The sequence below is a fragment of the Argiope bruennichi genome, chromosome 6, assembly GCF_947563725.1.
Source record: "Argiope bruennichi chromosome 6, qqArgBrue1.1, whole genome shotgun sequence".
Taxonomy (NCBI): Eukaryota; Metazoa; Arthropoda; class Arachnida; order Araneae; family Araneidae; genus Argiope; species Argiope bruennichi.
Genome location: NC_079156.1, coordinates 76,250,652 through 76,264,816, shown reverse-complemented (window position 1 = coordinate 76,264,816; position 14,165 = coordinate 76,250,652). Strand labels below are relative to the sequence as shown.

Sequence of the window (14,165 nt, the reverse complement as noted above, 5' to 3'; positions counted from 1 at the left end):
GCTGATGTAATCAAACTTAAAACATATAATCACAGGATTTCTGAGTAGATGTTTTAATTTCATTCTTTTCGCATTTTTCTTGTAACACGCACACACCATGATAAATTTTCATTTGCAATTAAACTCAACCAGATAAGATAACCGTAAATTTTGTGAACGATTTTACAAATAAAACAGATACCAGAAAACTAACTAGTGTTAAATAAATAAAATATAAATATTAGCAGTTATTAATAAATACAAATAATATTAATTTATTAAGAAAATGTATGTAAATAATGCAAAAAAAAATTATATTTAAAAAATGAATTTAATAACAATTGATGGTATGAGCTCTTTGTTTTGAAATATAGTCTCTTTAGTTATTTTATATTATTAGTTGTATTTTAAATGATTTTAGGGGATAATTATTGCTATTATAGCAATTACGTGTTTCTGGAAAATAAATTAATAACTTTCTAATAAGAATCGAATATTTAATGCATATTTTTAGATATTTTAATAATGCAACTATCACGCTTTTTCTTTATCAAAATTTTATTTTTGTGTGCGTATTAAAGATTTGTGGTGAATCGCATATAAGCTAGTAACAACTCTTCTACCCGAACGATCGTTTTGGTATAATTGTTAAGTTACTGGAATGTTAACCGAAAGGTCCCAGGTTCTATCCTCACGCGTCTCAAACCCGCACAGATTTTTTTCAAAAGTTTTATGTAAATTTCTGTCTATATTTTAGTTTTTAACTACATGTCTTTTTTCTCGTGAAAGCCAAAATTTATTTAAAAAGTTTTCAGAATATGGGTTAAACATTTTCGTTTCATTTCCTTTTTTCTTTTCTTTTTTTGAATAAGCAACTAGAGTAAAATTGCAAAATGTTTTGAACTTTATAAAGAAAAGTAGTATTCTATTAAAAAGATATGTATTTATAAAGCCATTTTTCATGTTTCACAAGAGTTTTGTGATCACGTGACCTTTATTTTGAAGGACAATCCTGTTTCGATTGTGCCCTTGGCCATTAATTGCCATATATTAAAACCTATTGTCTGCATGTGAATATTTAGTTTTTTTTTATTGCGTCATTTTTCCCCAAAAAATAATTAAAGGAACTGCAAGATTGTACAGAAAGTTAGAAAAAATTTCAAATATTCAAAAATCAGCACATTTTATCTTTCTGGCATACGATAATGGGATTTTAAGGAAGAAGTGCTAATCGTCAAAACATTTAACGATTTTTTTCATGAATATATAAATTTTGAGTCATTTTGAGGAAAAAAGAAAACATCGTTGACATGAAATTTGTTTGAGAGCCAGAAACACGGATGAAATTTGATATGAGAATTTTAAAATAAAAATTGTAATTATATTCAACATTATAAATGATATCCGTTAACTGGAAGATTGTCTATCTGAGTAAATAATGCCTTTTAATCCTGATGAAGTATATGAGCTTTAACATAAAAACTGTGATTATGTTCAATATTTTAACTAATTGAATTAATTAACTAATTGTGAATTATATTATCTATCTGTTTGTCCAAACAATACTAGAAGACAATTTAGATTTAATAAATAGACAATAAAAATATTAACTATATCAGGATTTGATTGAGTAAGAACAATAAAAAAAAACGAGATAAATAGAAAATATTTGGCTCGTTTTTTTAACGCCAACACTGTAGATATATGAGAAATTTTAAACACAATCTGCCCAAGAGAGTCGCAAATGCAGTTGAGTATAAATTTATACCTTGAAGTGTAGAAATGGGAATCTTACAGCGAATTTTTTTAAAATTTTAATTAATTAAAAATTAAGTTGAATTTTGGCTTTTTCTTGAGATAACGTTCGAAAATATTTATGGACTAAAATAAATTTTACACCATTTCAAAATTTAATGAATTGTCTTTTTAATGATATATCAATTTAATATTCGTTGAAATTTTTTTTTGAATTTTTGAATTTTTTTAAAAATATCTTTTTACCTAATTTTCAACAATATAATGCATTGTTGTCCAAAAATTCAAATCAAATTCATTGTTTCGTGAAATATTTTACCATGTGATTTTCTTCCATTGTTGAAAATTAAAAAAGAAATATTCTCTTTTAATTTTTGTGTAATTTACAGGACGAATAAAAAGGTGAAGTTGCAATATCGCGAAATAGATGAACTCTATGTTTTTAACCGCACTATAATGTTGTGGCACCATCTTCATTGAAAGGTTCATGAGCTCAATACTCAGAATAAGTAAGACAATTAAAATAACTTTAATGTTAAACAATTTGGTGGAAACGTGGACATGAAATTATATCTAAACGATTTATTTGAAAACAAATATAATTAACATTCCTGACGAACTAGCTGGTAGCATGAAACGTTTAGAACATAATTTTGAAATTATATCCAATGCTCAGTAAATTAATATAAAAAATAATTGCTCCAGCTGAATGCTTGAATCTATATATTTTTCATGGAAAAAGAATGACTCAACTCATTCTGTTCTTTTCAAATCTGATAAAAACTTAATTTCGCTTATTTAATTATTTGCTTCAATGCACGAAATGTCGTGCATCTATAGTTATATTCCATACAACTGGTGTTCTTCACTATTATAACGTTGCTTATAAATGTTCTCTTACTTTGTTGCAGAAGAATTTGAAATTATTCCCAAGCAAAGCGCATAAGGGAGAATTCTCAAGCATTGCATAAATAAAGAACTCAGTTTTATGCAGAAAGAATCGAGAATATTTTCCTTTTATCTTATTTGTATGCATTCACATAGTAATATCATTTATGAAATGTAATTAAATATTATTTTTCCAGAGTTGTACAATCAAACGTTTTCGACAAGCTTTGATAAATTTTCAGTTTCAAAAATTACTTTTCCCAATAGTAGTTTGTTGCTCTTCTTTTTTACTTTCTCATTTAAAAAATAACAAAATATTTTAATTGTCATAAAATTTGAATAATATTTTGACGAATCCTCATATTTCAGATTTTACTGAGTCCAAAACACGCATTTTTGAACTATGTCTGGAAACATGATTACTCAAACACGTTTTGAGTTGGACAGATAATATTTGATATATGATCTCTATTTCAAATTTTAATTTCTTATCAAATTTTGAACAAAATCCATTCAAATGAAGTATGTCTGTCCGTCTGTCCTAATATAAGTTAACACGATAATTACAAATAGAACTAGATAAATTAAATTTAGCCTACAGACTGAACTTTAAAAGCGTGGATATGCATTAAATTTGAAACTAAATCCATCAAAGGGTTGATAAACAGTCGTTCAGTATTTTCTTAAAGATGTAAAATCAATAACTCAAAAATGCAATGATTTAAATAAATGCAATTTGATATGTGATTTTGTGACATAGTTGTAGTTCGATATTAAATTTTGTTTTAATACTAGGATTAATATATGATATTAGTTTAATATTAGTTTTAATATTATTTTTAATAATAGTTAATATTTTCTTAGGAAAAAAGGCGTTCAAAATACACTTTCGATTTTCTGATACTTGTGTTTTAGCAACATCCCAGCGAATAATCTCCGTAGATCGTACTCGAATACTCCACTTCGTTAATGATGCGCAAGCATATTTATTAGAAAATATGCGAGAAAATTTTGGGGAAACGATTTCAGCTGGTTTAATTATGTACTTTGATCTTCTCAGGCGATAATTTTAGAAACATTATCCAAAGAAAACGATTTTTATCTTATTAAAAAATTTTCAAAAAAATTATCAATATTAGTAATTTGATTGCCTTGCCGTCTTTGCTTTGACGTATATGGTTTTTAGAATTTTATTTTCACTTATAAGCAAGATAAATTGTGCAGAAATAAATATATTTAATTTTTTTAATTGGACAAGATATCACTTGTAAATAAACTCAATAATCAAAACATCATGTAAGCTTTTCATGCAAAGGAGTGGCAACATATTAGAAAATCATTTTCCTACTATGGCTCTGTTTTGCTTAGTTTTTATTGCGAAAAAAGAATCGAATATGAAGTTTGAAAAATTCTTTCATTTTATCAGATTTGGTTGAAATTTCATTCATTTAACGCTCAGTGGGTCTGAATTACTCTATTCACAAATATAGAACAGAAAGATATATTTTTTTTCGAATTTAAAAGGAAATTAAAATAGAAAAATTCAACAAAATATGGATTGTAATATTTTCTCTATGTTTGGGCACAAAAGTAATTTTAAACAATTTAAAGAAACTGCTGAAGGAAATGACTTGTTATTTAACAATTCAATGTTTTAAGTTTAGTGTATCTCGGGAAAAATGCCCGATGAGCTGCTTGATTCAAATTATTATAAATTCTTCTATGTAAATTTTACTAGCTCAACAAATTTCAAATTTATTTTTAAGATAAGATTTCACTTTTAACAATTTTTTTTTCATTAAAGTTGTTTTTTAATTCAAAAATTTAGTACAAATCAGATAAAATGTCATTAAAGTTAGGACTGATTCCGAATCATTCACATTAAATACTGTTATTATACAGAGACAGCTGTCTCTAATATTTAGTTCATTAAAAGATCTATATTTTCTTTCATTTTGCAAAAAGTTTATAATGTTCGTCTTAAGTTATTTATTATTAAGTTGTCATAAGTTATTCATTATTAAGTTATTTAGCTATTATCTTTATGATATAAAGTCAGTATTTTAACAGAATCAAATATAAAAATTCTATTTAAATGGGACACTTTTAACGTGTTGCTTTATTGATTAAAATTATAATTACCATTTTGCACATTTAGAAGAATATAGTAGCACAAATTTAGAAGAGTACAGTTGCAGTGAAACATGCTAGTTTTGATTGCAATGAAGTTTATAAGTTATTAAAAAATGTTTATTAATCATTCGTTAAAATGCAGTTCTCGGATGTCTTTATTATGAGTGCTATGTACTGTCAAGGAAGAATGATACGAATTTTTTTTTTCCGATTTCTATTTCCAAGTATATTTACTATTTACAATTTTTATTACATTTTATTATTTAATTTTTTAAATATCTGAATAGATAAAAAATTATAAACAGAAATACTTAAGGCATCTTTTGCACCTCACATTACTTACTATTACAGAAAGTTACATATTTTTTAAAAATTTCTAATTTGACGAAGAAATGTCAAAAAAAGTTATAAAGGAAATATAATATCTGAAATATGGAACTGATTTCTATAAAATTAGGTTTGTTTATAATTTTAATGATCAGTAAAATATCTTGGTTACTTCAATTACAGCAAAAAAAATTAATAATCAAAGATAAAATGAGATAATAATATGCACCAATGAGATATGAGATAATATGTTATAAAAATCTGCACCGCTGAGATATGAGATAATATGGGATAAGAATATGCACCACTGAGGCATGAGATAAGAATATGCACCACTGAGATATGAGATAATATGAGATACGAATATGCACTACTGAGATATGAGATAATATGAGATAAGAATATGCACCACTGAGATATGAGATAATATGATATAAGTAATGCATCACTTTACTTACAGAGAACAATAGAATCTTTAATTCAGAAAAATAAGGATTTTTAATAACAAAAAAAATGAGCAAAGAAGTTCTATAGTTGGTCCATTATAATAATTTATATCCATTAATTATTAAATTTAGAATACTAAACTATTACCTTGCAGATAATATTTAATAGATATTTAAAGTTATAAATGATAAAAAGCAATTTTTTAGTAACGAAAACTCACCCAGAATCCATAGTAAAAGTAAAGATCATTCTAATGTGCTTTTAAACTTGGGCTTGTGGAAGCAGTCATAACAGTTTCCCGCTTAAAATATCCACTAGCAGTACGCAGACGATCTCAGTAGTCTGTTTTCTCTCTCGTCGAAATAAAAAACAATATTTCAAAACAGGTTTCAAAATCTAATGGCGAAGCACTTAGAAGCTCATTTCTATCATTAATGCACTAGTATTATTTTTTTCTAAAGCACAGCGAGTCTGAAAAAAATTTTAAGAAATAAAAGAAAAGTTTTTGACAAACGGTGAACGCAATGCAATAACAAAAGCAAACGATTTCGGTAGTAAAGCGCTGCTTACATTTCAACTCGTCCCAGTTCGAAGAGCATTCGTTGTTCGTTCTGAGGAGCGGAATTGATAGTGAGAGCTGGAATACCTCAGACGCGCGTGTTTCGCCTTTATTTTTTGTTTTATTATTTGCTGTTTGTTTTTCACGGAAAGAAATTAGGTCAAACGGGTTTGTGATCTGGTTTGCCTACTCGTCAGACCTAACGCCTATGAGTGCGAGTGAAAAAAGATGATTATTATTGACTGATGGAAAATAATTCGACGCATGAATTATTCATAAGATAAACGATCGCAAGTGAAGGACTTCCGAATATATAGAGATAAGATTTTTAACTTCCGAACTTAGCTAAAAGTTAGTGATGGAATCGTTTGAAAGTCATTCCGTTTGTCATGGTTTTTGATTGTCCAGATTAAAGAGAAATTGATTTATTTGATAGCAGAGATTAAGGCGAACTTGATTTGAATTCTCGTATTTAATCTTTTAAAAATTTGTTCAAAGAGTAAAATTTAAAAGTTATTACTGTTTTAGAAAAATATAAACTATTAATTAAAAGTGAAATTATCGTGAACAAAATATTTTAAGGATTCCAAAACTTTTGGATAAAAAGGATATTCGACAGAATAAGAGTTACATGAATTTCGATATTTGTATTCTATTATAAATCAATGTTTTGACTTATAGGTACTATATTTTTTCTTAAGTGTATAACTATTAACAATGTTTTCGTAGTAAGTATTAGTAAAAAGCATAATCGTAATCTAAACTATACAATAGCTTACTTTTGTTAATTGTTGTGAAATGCTATATTTTATTTTCTTGAAATATTTCTATTATAAAAGTTTTTGAAACTAATGTTTAAATCAACTTTAATGATTTGATAATTAAATTGTTTTGTTATTTTCTATTTGTGAATTTGTTAAGAAAACTCAACACTTAATCTAAGTGGAATATTATTTCTAAAAGTTTATTTAGGAAAATGCCCACGATATGATTTTAAAATTCATTTAATCTAAATATATTTCTCTATTTATCAATTATATCAATAATTTATGTCGATAGATGGCTTAATACTGCCTAATAAAAAATTTTAAAAATAGCTCAGATTTTTTTTTCTCTTTGCCTAAAATATGCACAAATTACATTTATAGACATTTTTAATTTTATTCAAAGCATATCGCCAAGTTCAATGTAAGTTATAAAAGTTAAAGAAAACTTTGGAGTATAATATCAAATGTCTTTGTTCCTCACGAAGAATCATATTTAAACTCATGCATTCTATATTCCAACATAGCTCCATATTTCATTTTACCTGATATTTCAAAAGATATTTTAGGTATTATATTATTATTATTAATTGATATTATTTAGGTATTATAGCATTTACATTCTGATGAAATTGTAATAATATTTCGGTATTCAAAAATGCTTTCAATTTAATATTTAAACTGGAATTATTTCCATATTTATTTAATGTTAGTTTGGAGACAGAAAAGCTGAAAATTTCATTTAATAAATAAATAAAATATTGAAATGAAAAAAAAAATATTAAGATGGTAAGATTCAATGGATGCATAATTTTTTAAAATTTTTAATCTCAGTCGTTCTAACATTATTTAATCCATATAGTGAAACTTGGCTAATTTTAAGCTAAAATTATTTTACTAAAAATCCTTTTTTCCAAAACTTTAATTCAAGAGTAATTGTGTCTAAAAATGAGTGCAATAAAAGAAAACAGCAATTTTTAAACAAAAAAATTATAGTAATAATAATTTATTTTTCGCACTTAATAGTTTTAACAAATAATATATAATTAATAAATCAAAGTAGCTACAAATTTTAATAAATAACTAATAATTATAATTAAAATATCTTAGTAATTAAAAAAATTTGTTGAATATTTAATTTTAGTGTATAAATTGAATTCAGCAACTGTTCAATAATATTTCAAAATAATAAGTACTTCATTTAAAATGCCCACATCTGTAAAACAAGATAGAGAAAAGGAATCATGTTTTGCTCAATTTTTAAAATGATGAACAATCAATTTTTGAATGAACAATTAAATTATATTTTTTATTATTAATTATTATTTTGTTAATGTATTTAATTTTAATGCATAAGCTGAATTCAGCAACTATTCAATAATATTTCAGAATAAAAGAAACTTCGTTTAAAATTCCCACATTTGTAAAAAAAAAAAGAAAAGAGAGAGAGAGAATGAAATTTTTTAATTCTTTTTTTTAATAATAATATTAGACAGCAAAACAGTAAAGTGAGTAAAGGGCCTTAAAATCTGATCATTCACGATCAGTCAGGACAAGAGGCAGAGACGCATTTAAATGATTATTTTTACAGACAATTTTAACTTGATTTCGATTGAATCTAAAATCGTTAACGATATTTTAATAGAAATTTTGAAAGGCATTTTAACATTATATTAACACAAAATTTAAGGGACCAGTGAAGAAATTCAAAATTAAATTTGAAAAAATAATGGCGAAGTACCATTGTATTTGTGTTTGTGTGATGTGAAATAGTGCTGCCACTTTCTGGGTAATTCAATGAATACTTTACGATCTCACAGCGGCGTTCTCAATTCATACAAATCCTCCTATTTACATTTTAAGCGGTCACAGATTCTAAGGAACCATGATATATACCGCTTTCCTCTACCCTATTTAAAAGTCAATTCTATCTGCTGTTGAAAGCGAATTTGTTATCCACGCTTTATTGAATTCCTGAACGCTACTCTTTACCACTAAGCGCTTCATTAATTTCCTAAAACAGATCGCATGTAGCTTATTTTCAAAGCGAAAGATAAACCTTCAGCGAGATCGTTTGGCGAATTAGTGGAGAATAATTATCCATTTTCTATTCCAAAACTCACATTTGTAATCTGAGATGGAACTATTAAAACTTCTTAAATTGTTTTCCAGATGTGGTAACATAAGGAAGACGGTTTTAATTAAAGAAGTCTATTAACCTAAAGGTCTGAAACATTATTTGGAGCAACGGTGATGTACTGCATATAAGAAAATTATGTGTGAAAAAAAATTGTATAAAAATCTGGATGAAATAAGCTGATAAAAAGAAGGTGAGATTAATACCTAAAATCTGAGAGAAAAAAAAATGCAAATCCCAGAGTAATCTATTATTTTCACTAGTTTTTTCCCATTTAAAATGCAATGCATCTATATTCTTTTAAAATATATTTTTTTCTTAATTAGCTAAATGTATTTATTTTTAAAAGGTCTTATATGTCATATTTTTGAAAACGATATTATTGATGCATTCAACATAGCTTTTAATATTTGTTTTAGATTTAACAAAGAAATATTGCAATTGGAATATAGTTACTGCACTCAAACACTCCTTCATGTTTGATTTAAATGAAAAAAGTTATTTCCCTAAAATAGTATAAATCATACAATAAGCCATATTTGTTTTTCTATAAAAGTTGCATAAATCTATCAAAATGTGGTGACTTGAAAAAAGACGATTTTAATTAAAGAAGTCTATTAACCTAAAGATTTGAAACATTATTTAGGACAATGGTGACGTACTGCATAATCTTTTATTATGTGTGAAAAAAAGTGTATAAAAATATGGATAAAAAGAGCTGATAAAAAGAAGTTGCGATTAATATCTAAATACAGAGAGAGAAAAATATGCAAATCCCAGAATAACTTCTATTATTTTCACTTATACACATTGTTTCCCATTTAAAATGCAATGCATCAATATTCTTCTCGAATATTTTTCTTTATTAATTAAATGCATTTATGTTGAAGGACTAGTCTTGTATGACATATTTTTTAAAATAAGTTTATTCGAAATTCAACATTCTTGTGAAAAGTTGTGTTTAGTTGAGCAAAGAAATATTGCAATTGGAATATAGTTACTGCACTCAAACATTGCTTCATGTTTGATTTAAGTGAAAAAGGTTATTTCCCTAAAGTAGTATAAATCACACAGAACAGAACGCCGTCTCATACCCCCGTATCCGTAACCATCCTGGTCACTGAACGGGTTAATGGTCATATTAATTTAATTTTATTAAATACCAAAATATTTACAGTAGAAAAAACAAAAATAACTATCTACAATATTTACAAACATATAAGAAATGATACTAAAAGGAAACCGTTTACAAAGATTTTCTACTTTGAAAAATTATAAAAACAATTATTTGGAACAATATTATGCAGAAAGGTAATATAAATGGAAAAAACACATGGATTCTGTGTTCACTTGTTAAAATGAAATAGTATTTGTGGTGGTCAACGCACTTCATAAAGCAGTTAAATATGATTCTCAGTATAAATCATTCAGTAAACCATTTTCGTCTTTCGATAAAAGTTGCACAAATATGCATAAAATGATTGTGACGATTGTATGCAAAATAAGTAAAAAGTTTAAATTTGAATACAACCTTTAATTGAAACTGGTAAATCAAAGGCAATGACTTTAAAAAATTCTTTACTTTCTGAAAAAATTTAATTGAAAATCTAATTATTAAATAAAGTAAGTTTCCAATATCAATTAAAATTATTCAAAATCAGTTGAGAAATGCAAAATTTCTTTGAACCAAATCTGACCCACAGCTCAGAAGTAAATTAATAAAGAAACTTGTAAAAATTAGGTTTAAAAATATCCAACTGATAAAAGATAGTTCTTCTCAGACATTTTGAAGTCGAAGCGGATGAGACTATCTGGATATCTATTTCCTGGATGAAATGCTATTTGGTTCCGGTATGAGTTGATATATGAGTTGATGGTATAAGTTGACCTTATTTTTTTTTTTTGTACTTTAATCTTGAAAAGATTTTCTTTAAATCTCTTTCTGTCTTTTTTCAATTAACTTTTTATATCAAATGAATCTTTTATATGTTTTTTGCAAAAATCTGATTTTTTAAGACGTTTGTTTGTTTTATTTTAGATCCTGGTAGATTCATCCGATTTTCTTTATTAATGTGTTTAGTCATTACTTTAATAGACTTTTTTTTCGTTTTTTTAAACTTTCATAATTGATTATAAAACTATAAAAAAATCATATAAACATTTTAAAATCGTTTTTATTGGATATGCAACCAACATTGTTCTATTTATTCGATAATATTCAATTTTTAACTACAATATTCATAATAAAGAATCATTCTTTGTTCTGAAAAATATATCTTTGTTTTTATTTCCAATTTCATACTGTGTAGCTTGGAGATTTATTAAATATACAATATACATCACCTACAATTAATAAATTTGGGTGTATTTTATTAGAAAATGTGTTAAAATTTTGATTAAATGTCTATATTTTTTTAAAGAAAGTTTTCTGCAATTTTTTTTTTGTTTTCATATTTTATCATTGTGAAATCTTTATATAATACAAATATGCAAATAAATTAAAGTAATTTTCAGATAAGAAATGTTACAAAAGATATAAATGTGAAAATGCAGCTATAATCAACATTATAATGTCAGTTACTGACATTATAATGTTGATTATAGCTGTCGATATAGTTATAACTGTATATAGTTGATTATAGTTAACATTGTAATTTCAAATATTGAAAAATAAAATTGTAAAAATGTTTCATTCTATTACTTATTTATCTGTTGTACTTTTCTTTTTCATAAAAGTTCTAACTTGATTTTCTGTTCTATTTATCTATTTTATTTAAATTTTATTTTGTAAACTTCTGACGAATCATTGTCTCATTTCTATTTCCGAAACTGTGATTGTTTTTCTGAATGTAATTTATACCATTGTTCATTATTCCTTTTGAGGCTTAATTTTTAACGATACAGTATTACAAATTTCAACTGCTCACGATTCCACAAAAATTTATTTATTCACATACCAATATAATTTAAAATTAAAAATTTTGCAAACATTTTTTTCCTATCAGTATAGCATGGACTTCCTTCTAAAATATACAAAATGATTTCATAACAAATGTATTTAATGAATAAAATTTGCAAAAAAAAAGTAAAATAAATTTATATGTTTAAGAAAAATATAAACTTGATTACAGAAAAATTCTGAATTTTTCTGTTTTAAATCATATTTTGATATTATCTATCAACAGAATATGAATATTCGATTTTACAATGAATGTGTTTTACTATGATTATGTACAAATTCAGTTTTTAGTGTTTTTTTTTTCCTACGATATTTTTTAGTATTTTCAAAAAGGCTTGATTCTGTGTATAGTATTTCATATTATATTGAAAAAAAAATCTCAAATTGCTGATAATATAACATGTCGGATATATACATTATACAGTATAAGATATTGAAACAATATTAAAGAGAAATGGAGAGATATCATATATAAAATATGAAAAAATATAATTCTTAAGAAAAAAAAACGGAAAAATTAATACACAATTAATTTTTGTTTCGAGAGAGTTTTGTAATTCGCATATTCTAGTACTATCAAAAAGAATTTATCAAAAAAGAAATTAAAGAATCTGAGAATTCCATCAGTGTTTCTTGAAATATTTAGCAGAAATATTAGGAATTTTATAAGACATCATTTAATCACCCAGTTTTAAAAAGATTAAAATCAGATATTATAACCTATTGGAAGCTTAAAATATTCATTTTACATTAAATGATTATTTAGATAAATTCGAACTTTTATTCTATATAAAAACGGGTAACATATAATCTGAAACAGGAAAAAAATGTATAATTTTTTTTCTTTAAAGAATTTCAAAAGGAAAAAAGTAATAAATTTTTGTAGAAAATATTTTTAAAAAATTTGTTTAAAGATTTATTTAAAATTGCCAAGATTTAAATTTTTACTGATGCTATTTGAAAATCAAAACGCATATTCTATTTTGCAATTCTATCAGGCAAAAAATAACTAATTAAAAAATTAAAGGAATAAAAACTTACTTTATTAATCCAGATATCAAAGTTAGCATTTTAAATATCCTTCTTCCAAATAAAATTGAAACCAGTCTTCAAGTTTCACAAAACGGTGAAATATAACTCAAATTCACCTAAATGTGTGCTTCAAACTCGCCTGAAAGTGCCAAAACTGAATTCTGGAACTTACCATTCATGGACATTGGAGTTACCTGTACCTTACTTCCGGTCAGTCACTTTTCAGGGTATACTTCAACCCTCATGTTTCCGTTTTCCGGCAAAGTATCTATTTATTTGCTTTCTCTGATGTACTCATACATAGAGAGTAGAATGACCAGTGAAAAACCATGATACCGTGGTTCCACTTCCATTTGCAGTTTTTCTTTGTTGGAGCCGGTGATCGAGATTCCTTTTATTTTAGCATCCTGTGAGGGAACATAGGTATCGGTGTTGATGTGGGATTGAAAATTTTTTTGGCTCCAACGGATTAACTTTATCTTTATTAATTTAAATTACAAGATTTATTAAAGCCGGATGTATCTGAAGTGGTATGTGTCATATTAGCAGTTCACATTTTTTTTTCTGCAGAAGTGTTTGATAGATGGTGAATTCAATGTTTAAGGTGTATGTACACACTTGAAACTTCGAAAATCGTTCAAAATATTGAATATTTTTTTATTGCTTAATAATGTTCTCTGATCCTTTAGCTTTCAAACGATACCAAGATGTTGTCAATATTCGAAATATGTCTCGAGATATAATTATTTTTCTTGAGGTGCTTTCATTAAAAACTCTAGTTACGGTTTTTTTTTAAAACTCGTTTTATGAAGAATGATATATTTCTACTTTGTTGCTTCATTCAAACAATCATAACTCAACAAGAAATGAACCAAATATAATTATTTATATATCAAAATAATCTGTATGAAATAGCGGATGTTTTTTGTCCCAATCAAAGTTATATTTATAGAAATAAGTTTTTAATAGCTATTTAAAAGTTAAAATGACAGAAAAAATCTCGCTTTTTCTATTCATCGTTGATGAAAAAATTGTTTAAAAAAAACTACATATTTTTATAACTTGATTGAGGCAGACAACATGAAGACTAATATTAGGCATAATTTCCACCTAGAATTGTGTGTCTGTACAAATTACAATTTAAGATATCATATTTCAAAAATATGCTAAATTAGATCATTAAAT

General features: G+C 25.5%; 1 protein-coding gene across 3 annotated transcripts in view; it reads right to left on the bottom strand.

Annotated features, from left to right (window-relative positions):
* The window catches only part of LOC129972810 (CD151 antigen-like), a 77,986-nt gene extending 71,805 nt beyond the window's left edge, over nt 1-6,181 (bottom strand). Inside the window, exons 1-2 of one of the 3 annotated variants that reach the window (XM_056087088.1) lie at nt 6,100-6,181; nt 5,750-6,000 (exon numbers count right to left, since the gene is read on the bottom strand). The gene's annotated coding sequence lies outside the window, so the exon portion shown is untranslated. Of the gene's footprint in view, nt 1-5,749 lie in introns of all 3 variants that reach the window. The other 2 variants (XM_056087087.1, XM_056087089.1) reach the window with 2 other exon arrangements.
* Between the last annotated feature and the right edge of the window lie 7,984 nt (nt 6,182-14,165).